Raw genomic sequence first — 11,064 nt, 5'->3', positions numbered from 1 at the left:
ACATGAGATTGAATCAAATCCTTTCTTCTTATGACAGGCTAGCAGTCCTGGGCAATAGTTGTGTCTGCACTTAATGTGACTTTTGATTCTGTTCCTTGGAATTTCCCTGTAACTCCTAAGGAAATATGGTCCATTTCTGGCACCTCCACAGTCCTAACTTTTGGGAATTTTCACCTGGACAATGGTTACTGATGGTTCACACTCTAGTTTGGTGCCATCCTGTACCTTTGCCAATGGCCCAAATAATGGAATAACAAGGGCATTTAGTAAACTCACCAGGCTAGAAGGGTCAGAAAGCCTGCTGTGTATCAGGATTCCATTAGAGGTTATTATGGCAAGCTGAATAAATTACCTGAAATGAATGAAATGCCTGGCAAAAAGAAAATTTTTCAAGAGTAATAATCATCTGTACAAATACAAGCTCAGGAACAGTTGGTTAGTTAGAAATTCTGGGGTAATCCTAGATCATAAATTGATAAAGGAACCAGTTACAAAAAAGTGAAATAAAAATCCATTTACACTACAATGAATACATAGGAGATTATGCATAAGACCTACCCAGTAATCCTTTTATTCTACTCTGAGTCAGACCTCAGTGGGAATTCTATACTCAGTTTGATACAACCATTTTAAGAATTATCTACAGAGAACAGGCCAAAGGAAATGAAGGGTAATCTGAACTTTAAAAGCTGTTACTTATTATTTGAAGAACGGGGATTTTTTGTACTAGTTTCTCATTGGAAACAGGAAAACAGTCTTGAAACACACGAGAATAACTGGAAAGAGGACAAGAATAACTGTTTTCTCTGCCCAGTGTTGCTGAGCCATAGAATGATGGAGGCTGAAAGGTACCTGTGGTTCAAGCCCTCTTCTCACAGCAGGATCAGCTAGGGAAGGTTGTCCAGGTTCATGTCCAGCAGGTTTGGGTACCTCCAGAAACAGTCACTCCACCCCCACTCTGGGCAATCTGTGCCACTGTTTGGCCACCTCCACAGAAAAATAAAAATTCTTAACTGTAACTGAAATTTCCTGTATTTCAGTTTGCAGCCATTTCCTCTTGTCCCTTCACAGGATATCCATGACAAGAATCTAGCCCCATCTTTTCTTCCTCCCATCAAACACTGAACACACATTTAAAAGATTCCCCCCTGAGACTTTTCATTTTGAGGCAAAACAATCCCAAGTCTAATTCCAGAAAATGCAAATGCTGAGCATAATCACAGGAAAAATGAGTTAGACAAACTAAGAATGGGTTAGAGACAAAGCATTTGGCTAAACAGGCCTGGGAATAGACTGCTCAGTGACATTATGTGGGCACTATCCACTGCTGGTGTTGTTTAAGAACAGGTTAGGCAAGACAGGAGTGAGGTAATGTGATCTCTTCCTATTCACAACCTATAAGGATTTGCTGCACCCTCACTTTTATGAATCTCAGTCTCTTTGCACATTTCCACATTTCTTTAACCTTCTTTTCACCCATTCATTTCCTGTCTTTCTTGTCTCATGCATGTATCTGTCAAGCAGCAGGAGAAGTTTCTGCCAAGGTGTAGCAACCCCACAGAATTGCAAATTCTTGCCAGCTGCAAGAAATTTCAACATTGATCCTACTCAGCCCTCTTTGCTTTCTGTGCCTCTTCTGGCTGGGTTCTGAGCCTTGTGAACCACGGTCTTAATGTCATGTCCTGTGTGCAGCTCTTGTGAGGTCACTGCCTCGTTACAGATATTGTGCAAACTGAACTTAGGCATCCAGAGCCACCTGAGAGAGGGTAGGATTGTCATATTTCAGGCCAGTAGATTCCAGCACTTCCCTAAGGCTGTAGACATTTCCCCAGAAGGTTTGGGGCACAGCTTCTTGTTTTATTGTTTTAATTAAGAAAAGAAAGTCTTCTTCATAAGAGTTTTGTTTCTTTCTGTGACATATATCAGTTTGTCAGTGTTGTTTGGGTTTTTTTCTTAGGCTGCTGTTGTAAGTAAAAAGAGAAAAAAAAAAAAAAAACAAAGAGAAAAAAGCCTGACATTCCATTTGTCCCCCCCTCAGACATATTTACCTCTTTAGAGAAAAAGCAGCCCTGAATGTGCCAAAAAACCCACTCCCAAAATGAGAAAGCAAACATGAGCAAGTCCCCAAATAACTTTCCAGTTTGAAATGAGGTTTCTGAGACCAGCTGGTGCATCACATAAGCGATTGTTCTATTTGGCTGATTTGATTTGCCTTGAGCTGCAATGTTAATTACAGTGAAAAAAATAAACACAAATTCCAGCTAAATTTGCTAACAATCTCCAAAACAGGAGCTCCTTCCCTACTCTTAATCAAACACAGCATCCAAAAGCAAACACAGTTTAATACTAACAACACCAGCCATGGTCATAAGTTTGATTCTCAGTTATGTAATTTTAAATATCAGTTTTGTTTAATATATTTGGTTCACTTTAAGAAAGATAAAATTCCTGCCAATGTTTTATAATGCCTAAAGAGAAAGGATTTGAGGAGTACTGAGAATCAACACCACTGGATTATATAACTGACACTGCAAATAATTCACTGTGCTTCTTGTAAACTGGAATAATGGGAACATGACCTATGCCCATGGAGTATTTAATGACTAACAAGCACTTTGGAATCAGGTAATTAAAAGACTATTTAAGTACACACAAGAGCATGCAAAGTTCCCTGAGATAGAAATCAGGTGAAAAATAATCCCCAACAATTGTGATGATATGATTAATTTATGTGTATTTAATTTAGTACTCCATCACACAAAGATCAATTTTTGCTCTGTGCTTTACATATCCACTTCATACAGTCCAGTTTGGTCAAGGGAAGGCTGTGTCAGCTATCAAATCATAAAGATTGGAGCAATCCTTAGTGTCAGAGGTTTGTGGCTACTTGGCAGCTTTTATTGGTGATGTAAGTCACTCTGAAGGGATATGCAATCACTTCCTCTCAGGGAAAGAGTGGCTTATATGAATTCTGACCTAGCCTGGCTTTCACCAAGAACACCCACAACAAAACAATTTACTGAATATATTGATTGTGATTTTAATATTTTGCCCTTTCAAAATGAGTTTTTCAGAAATCGAAGTGTATCTATACCAGTGCTGGTCAGAAGGGACCTCTGGAGATTGCCAGCCTAACCTTTCACTCCAGACAGCACTTTGTTTAAAAGCAGGGCTGAAATTTTATATTTTGCTGCTCCTCCCACTACATCTTCCCAGTCTGTATAAGTCAAAATAACTGCTACAAAGCACTAGAACTACTCAAATCCCGCTCTTACTTTGTCGTTTTGAGGTTTTGAAGGGCTCAGGCACCTCTAAGAGCAACACCTGAGCCAAAAATGCTGCGTAAGAGCGACGCAAGCATTGCGCTGTGCGGGCAGGCGTGCGGAGCTCGGTGCCATCCCCGTCCCTTTCGGGGTCTGGGGTCTGAGGCTCTCCCGCCCTTTCCCGTTTCCCGGTGAAGTCACCGCTCCGGTTTCCCGCCATCCGCGGGGCGCTGCTGCCCCCTGCCGGCGGCGGCAGCGCCCGCTACGTCACGGCTCTGACGTCATAGCGGGAACGGCCGCGGTCAGTGCCGCTGGCACCGCGGGCACTGGCACCGGCTGGCCCGGAGATTTTGTCACGCTGTCCTGCGTTTAATGCTAGTGCTCTAATGGACCTTTTTCGTGGTCACAGAATCACAGAATTGGCAAGATTGGATGCGACCAAATTATCCACCCATAAACAACAGACCACATCATCCAGCTCCTCTTGAGCACTTGCAGGGATGGTGACTCCTCCACCTCCCTGGGCAACCAATTCCCAGCGCCTGAGAAGCTAGAGAGTGAAAAAAATTTCTTCTAATACCTAATCTGGATGTCCTCATCTCAAAATCTGTATGATGGATGCTAAATTACCATTCACTGGCACTGTTAGGTTCTTCCATTGGGTGGATTTTGCCTTTATCAGAGCATGCTGTAGCAAAACACATTAGTTAGGAGCAAGTTCCTCAGCTCAAGCCCAAGGAACTTCAGGAGTTTATATTTTAAATTTGACTGACTCTTGGGGTTTGTTTTGCCAAGATGCACCTTCTGCACAAGACCTGCTTGAGTCACACTGGAAATGTCAATTTGAGCTAATACAAAAATTGAGCTTTTTCTTGCTCTGTCATTTACATAAATATATTCAGGCTCTCTTCCAACCTCTGGAAGCAAAGGAAGCTTTGGCTTTCCAGTCTTTGAGACAGAAAATGCACCAGGGAGAACAGGGGAAATTGTAAGCACAAAAAGCTCCTTAAATCTACTGCCCCTGAGAGTTACAGGAAAAGAAGCAGCAGGAAGGGATTGCTCCAATGGATCCTGCAGATCTCCCAATGGAGAACTGAGGGACAAAAAGTAAAAATATCACCATGTGACACAGAGAATTTCACCCTCTTGGTGATACAGCTTGGATGGTACAAAATGTGAATCAATTATGAAGATGAATGCTTTAAGCCTCTCTGTAAAAATCTCAGAACACATGTTTAATTTTAATGTAATTAAACCAAGAAAGCATCATTTACAGTAAAGAAATAACTTTTATCAGATTTATCAGAGGAAAGTAGAATACACACTCATAAATAATAAATATATGTCTCAATTCTACATTCCTCACTTGATAAAAACCACAAATTCAAGTGAGTGAGTAAAATTTGCAAACTTTTCCTGAGTGAACTTTGATACAGGGCCTGGTTTTGTAGCTGGCTGACTCATTCTCTCCTCTAGAAAAGCCAGACCCATCCCACCAACACTGACCTGCTCACTAATCTCAAAAGTAGGTGCCACTGACAGCAAGGTATTTGAAATCACACCTTCCTCTGTGTTTTTTCCACTTCAATGTACCATCCTTTCCCTCAGTTAGTTTGTGCTCAGTTTCAACCCTGCAGGAAATTAAGAGCTGCTGCTTGTGTTCACTCCAGAAGAGCCACTGAAAAAATTCCGGGTTTGTTTTTTCTGAATTTGCAGGCTTGTATTTCTTTGAGATTGATGGATTAGGGCCGTTGGTGATTTTGAGATTTGGTATGAGGATTAGAATTGTGGTTATGGAATAAAAAGGTGCAGAAATGAGCCGATGGATTTCTTTTGGGTTTATAAACTGAAACAAACTCTAATGCCCAAGTTTTGGATAATTATTTTTGCGTAGTTCCCAGACTGGAAATGTTTATTGGTTTTATGTGAAGATCAAGAGTGTCGTGTTCAATAAGGGTTCTACAAAACCCATTTTGGAAGCCAAATCTGAAAGTATCCCCTGTTAAAATGCTGGATACATCAGTGTTGTTTGTTATAACTGCAGCTGCAGGAACCCAAGGCCTCCAATACAAACCTGACACCTTTTATAAGCTTTGAAAAGAAATCCTAGGAATGGTGACATCCCCCAGAGCCTGCCCACACTGCTGGGGAGCATCCTGCCAACACGGCGGGCACATGCAAGATGAGAAACTTCACTTGGCTTTTACAGGAAACCATTTTCCACGGCGTTCCTCCTGCTCTGCCAGCGCGGCAGGAGGGAATTCTGGCGCTCGGCAGCAGCGGGGCGGCGGCGGTGCGGGGACACTCAGGCACAGCGGGTGACACCAGCAGCGCCCTGTGCCCAGCGACACCCTGAAAGGTGCCTCCGGTCCCACAGCCGCCTCTGGCTGCGATCCCAAAGCTGGGATGTGCGCACAGAGCGCTGCCGCGATCCCGCGGCGCACACGGCGATGCGCTTCCCCAGCTCCGCCAAAGCCCGGCCTCCAATTTCACAACCATCTCTGCTTCTTAGCGTAGTCAAGCACAAACTGTTTAAGGCAGGGGTTCCCTACGCAGGTAATTGGATGTTGTATAATAAGAGTTATGTGTCTAATTGTTACTGAGGGGGGAAAAAAAGTATAGCAATAATAATTGCTATGCTTCCCACCTTCTCCAGTAGTGCCTATTTTCCTTGAAGTAATCAGGGACTTGTTGCTAGGTAGTTAATATTAAAGGTACCTTAAATATTTTAATGTGTCTATGCCTGCTGTTTCTAGGCAGCAGTATTTGTTTATGATATTGTTATCCAACCCTACCTTATATCCTTTATTCAGTGTAATCTAATATATCCATATGGCTAAACTTCAGTTCTTATACTTTTATTTGTCAAAGAGTAGCATATTGAAGTAACTACTCTTCAGAATGAAAAGATACCTCTGATGTGCAAGATTTAATCCCTGTCAGAGTGCTAGTTAACAATCTTAGGAACTATATTAAATAAATAAGGCCATTTAAAATTTGGTAGTGCTTGGGTGCACTTTCTGCACCAGCACATGCTTACATCTGTCATAGTGCAAATTTCCAGAGTTTTCAAGTAAATTGTGTGTTTTCACTCTTTTGGGTGGAGAGAAGCCAATTTGGATTGATTTACTGTTACCTTGATCCTTGTTTTCATGCTTCCAGGCATGTTCCATCTTAAGAGCTGGCTTTATACTGGGTGTGCAGTCATGCAGAAACTTTGATAAATGTTTGAGTTTATTGGGGGTCAAGATTACCTTTAATTGATGAGGGAGGTTAGAGTTGAACTCCCAGGACTTTTTTTGACCAAACACTCCAATTTTTCAAGAGAAATCTTCACATGCAAATCTGCTCTATCTTGCTCTTTTTTTAAAGTGGTAATAGGCCAAGGGAAATAAACATTTCATGATTGTTGGAAAGGCAGCTGGGGAGAGCAAGAATGAAGATGAGACAGGAGCTCATCATCAGTTGTGACACAAGGGAAGGTCCTGGGGACCAAGTACTCACCAACACCTCCTGAAACTAGGGATGTGTGTTATCATTTCATTGCTGTGTGTGTGGCTGCTGAGCAAAACTGCTTTAGGTTTTCCTTGCTTTCATCTCGATTTAAATAAAATAGGAAAGCACTGGGTTTATGGCTCTTACTAACAGATTTTACAATCTGAGCTGTACACTTGGAGTGGCAAGACAGAGTGCTGACAACTCCCATTCTTTGCTACGAATCAGTATGGGCTGCAGAAAAAAAAAAAAAAAACAACAAAAAAACACATTATCTGCCTGCCAACCCTGTGGGAAACGAGCAAGGGAATTATTCCAGACACTGCTCATTTCTGCAAATGGAAGGAGCAGAGCTTTCCTGACAAGACAGAAATGGATGAGAACTCAAAGTTCAAGAATTGATGAAAAGCAATAAATCAGGGCTTCAAGTAACCCATGTGGATGGTTTTGCAAATCTCATCTGTTCACTGTCAGGGGCTGCAGAAATGAAGTGAAAAAACAGGCTAAGTTCCAAAATATCTTCATTGCTAAATTCAGTGTATTCAGTGTATTCCTTTCACTCTTTTAAAACTCAGGTAACTCCCCATTTTTAAAAACTATTTTATATATGAGAAGTCAGATGACAAGCAGACAGATCATCTATCCTCTGAGTAGATATAAGTAGCAATATTTTGAAGTTTGTTACATTTTCTTGCCTCGTTCCTAACATGGGCACCACATTTCATTAGGAGTTATTTATTTTCATCTCTGTTCTATCTCCAGCCTTTTTATCAAGACTTCCAACAATGCTATCCTTTAGTGCAAACCCTATCAGTGATTTCTGTGTTTGCTGTGGAACACGTCAGAGAACATTGCACAGCCCTTGAATAGATGTCAAATGCAAAGAACCAGGGATGAAGAACTCTAGATTACATTTTTAATTCTAAAACATGAAGTGTGTCCTTACAGATGAACACCCTTTGGAATTGTTTTCTGAAATATGTGTGGCAAATGTGCTTTTCTTTTAACAATCTGAAATTTAATGCAAGATCCTCCACTTCTGCAGGGACATATGGAAGCTAAAGGCTACTTGGAGCTGTTCTTTCCTTTCATGCAGAATTCCAGCAGGAACAACTGAACTCTTTATTCTTTTTAAGTTGCTTATTTATAGATCCTGGAAAGGTGTTTGACTGAGAATTGGTGTGTTTCCCTGCTTTGTAACCAGCCTCCTGCCCATCTTAAAATAACTCTTGCTCTGGGTTCCCAGGGCTGGCATTCAGTTACAATGGTCTCTAGTGTCACAGACCATCCACACTCCCCTAGAGGATGGGCACAGGGACTGATCCCATGCACAATCCTATGAATGTGATCTTTGGGCAAAGCTCAGGAACCCAAATTATCCAGTCTTAAAGGCTGTCTCTTTGTGCAACCAGGCCAATGTATCTCAGTGTCACTCATTTATCTTTAAGCAAATTATTTGTCTTAAGAAAAAACAGTTTAAACACATATATTCATTTGGCTCTCCTGTCCCATTGCACATAAATAGGTGAAAGTGACAAAAAACCCACTGTTGGCTAAATGCTAAAATGACTGTGTTCATGTTTCATTAATGGCAGTACTATATCTAGCCAGAGAAGTTTGGCTTTGGAGTTTTAATATTTACATTAAGGCTCCAGGAAATGGTATTTTGTATGGTTAACTTCTGGCTTCAATCTGTATTCCACAGCTGAGCTCAGATTAGTTTTTCCTGAAGGCCTCCTTTTCCCAAGTGGCCCAGATGGGCTGGATTTGTTTCTGTCAGAAAAACTGTTTTACTGCTGGCTTTTGTAATAAATCCAAAATTTTACAATATTCAACTTTTACAGAACTTAGATTTGTTTCTAGGACTGTATTTTATTTCTTGGACACAACAGGACCAAAAGCACAGAAATTATTAACTAGATTTTTATTCTAAGCCAATATTTCCCCATGTTTGTGTATGTCTTATTTAAGTTCATGATATAGTGCCTTCTATTTGGTCACCTGAGTATTTAAAAAGATCAAGACATGCACTTTTAAGGAGGGATGCTGAAAACAATGCAAATTAAAAACTTCTCATAATAATACCTTGACTTTGTCCTCTTCAGCAGCTAGCCACCAGAAGCTATTTTTTATTATAATTATGTTTAAAAGAGATCCCCTCACTGGATCAGGGCTTTCCTTCTCTTACCTTGACCTGAGGTGCAGGGACAGAACCTGCCTCTACAAACTGCTGTGCTGCTTTCCTGCCTCCTGGGTGGAGCATGATTTGTACCCCTTTCCTTCCCCACCTTGCCTGCAAACACAGCTCAGCCAACATAAAGCTGAAAGCAAAACATATCCCAGATAAAGGGTTTGTCCCTCCCTCTGCAGAAGAATCAGACCCCAGGCCTGTCTCACTATGCTCCGAGGGGAAATGCAACTGCTGCCCCTTCCTCAGGGCACACCATGGTCTGGCAGTCTGTAAATAAATAGTCAAAATGCTATATTTACAGGAAACACAATGCCTTGCTGCTGTGAGGGTTTAAAAATAGAGAACAGGCCACTACTGGCATTTAAAATAGCACTAGCTGGACAAGATAGTGCAATCAGAAAATAGCCTAAGCTTTTAGTGTGGTTCTGTGTACAGGCTTTTCATATCCCTCCTGCTACTTTCAAATGAGCTGAAGCAGTGCCTTTCACTGACAGGAGATTGTTTGCTTTTGAATAAATTGCATTGCTTAACACTTATTCAATTTTTTGAAATGGCTACTGCAAATGCACTGTGCATTTGAAAACCTTGCATTCAACAGCACAGTTGCTGTTTGTTGTGCACAGCTGTATTTAGAAAGTAATGTAACATGATTCTTACAGTTTTAAACTCCTAATTACTTTCTACCTGAGTTTCAAAGCCAAGTTTCCAGCTGTCACCCAGGGTGAAAGTGCAGAGCAGGTACAACCATCCTGCAGAAAAGCAAGTGAAGGAGGAATCCCCTCCCTCTGCCAGCTCCACACATCAGTGGTACTCAAGGCAGCAAGCAGGCTCTGCACAGAGTAGGTCAGGAGCTCACAGGGAATGGGTGGGAATCTCCAGCTGCTTCCTCCTTGGCCACTCCCTCCTCCCAGCCCATATGCAGGATTTGGAGCTATGCTGATGTGTCAAGACATATAAGCTGGACTGGGCTGGGCGCAGTTTAGGCTTGAGCAACAGAGGAAACAAAGAGAGACTATGAGTCAGAGCACCAGTCTCCAGCTAGGCAGCTCCAGGGCAACCAAATGCACTTTCCCTTATTAGGCCACATCATGAAACCTCACTTTGTTTCAAGTTATACCTAATTCTGCAGTAGCACCACCGACTTTAAGAATTAATTCTAAAGCAGCACTTGGCAGAGTGCAGCTCTAACTCCAGCATTCTTCTTAAAAGAATCCCAGCAGTTGTAATTGAATTTGACTCCACCCACTCTGACCAACGCTGAATAGTGTAACATGAATCAGTCTCCATTAGCAGCAAATGACATGTATTAAAAATCTAGCACCTGTTTAGCTTCCTGTAAATATTAGATTTTTAAGACTATAATCCTAATTTATACTGTGCCACCTCAGTTAATGAGGTGGTTTTGATCTGGATTGTTTTACTAGTCTAAGAGAAATCATTAAGAGATAGGGTCTAATGTCTCCCACAGACTTTGCTTAGAGAGCTCAGTTCTAAAAATCCACAGCTGATTTCCCTCAATTTAAGTATTTTTGTTATATGATGTCAGATACATGTCCTCAGCTGAAATGTAACCCTGCATGAGCAATGTGCCACTGAAGTGAGTTCATGCAGGAATTATGCAGGCAGCTGAACTTTCACACCTCTTCTTCTAGAATGCCTCAAATGCTGCTCCCAAAGCTGGAGCAGCCAAAAAGGTTACATGACATTGTGTATTCTCACACAGTGCAATTGGCTATGAAAATGAACCTGGAAGACACATCAACCTCCTACCTACAACTAAGCAGACAGTTCACAGCCCAGATGCTACACATATTGCAGTACAATTTACATGCTATATTGTTACTTTAAAATAAAGAGTGACAGTTTCTCAATGACCACTCTCAACCTAGCTCTTAAAAAGAAGAGATTTTCAGATGAGTTTAAACCTTATTTCAAATCCACTCTCATGATTCTAAGTGTAGCTCAGTAAGTGATCAATTGCCTTGAGCAGATCTGTTTTGGTATTCATAAATTTGGGGCTCTATGCCACAAACATGCTATCAGGTGAAAGAAAATTTGCATTTGTAAAATTAACTAGTCAAGTGTAACTTCTGGTTTTAGTTAGGAACCCTTCCT

This window comes from Erithacus rubecula (assembly GCF_903797595.1).
Source record: "Erithacus rubecula genome assembly, chromosome: 9".
NCBI classification, from domain to species: domain Eukaryota; kingdom Metazoa; phylum Chordata; class Aves; order Passeriformes; family Muscicapidae; genus Erithacus; species Erithacus rubecula.
Note: the sequence above shows the minus strand (reverse complement) of the source record.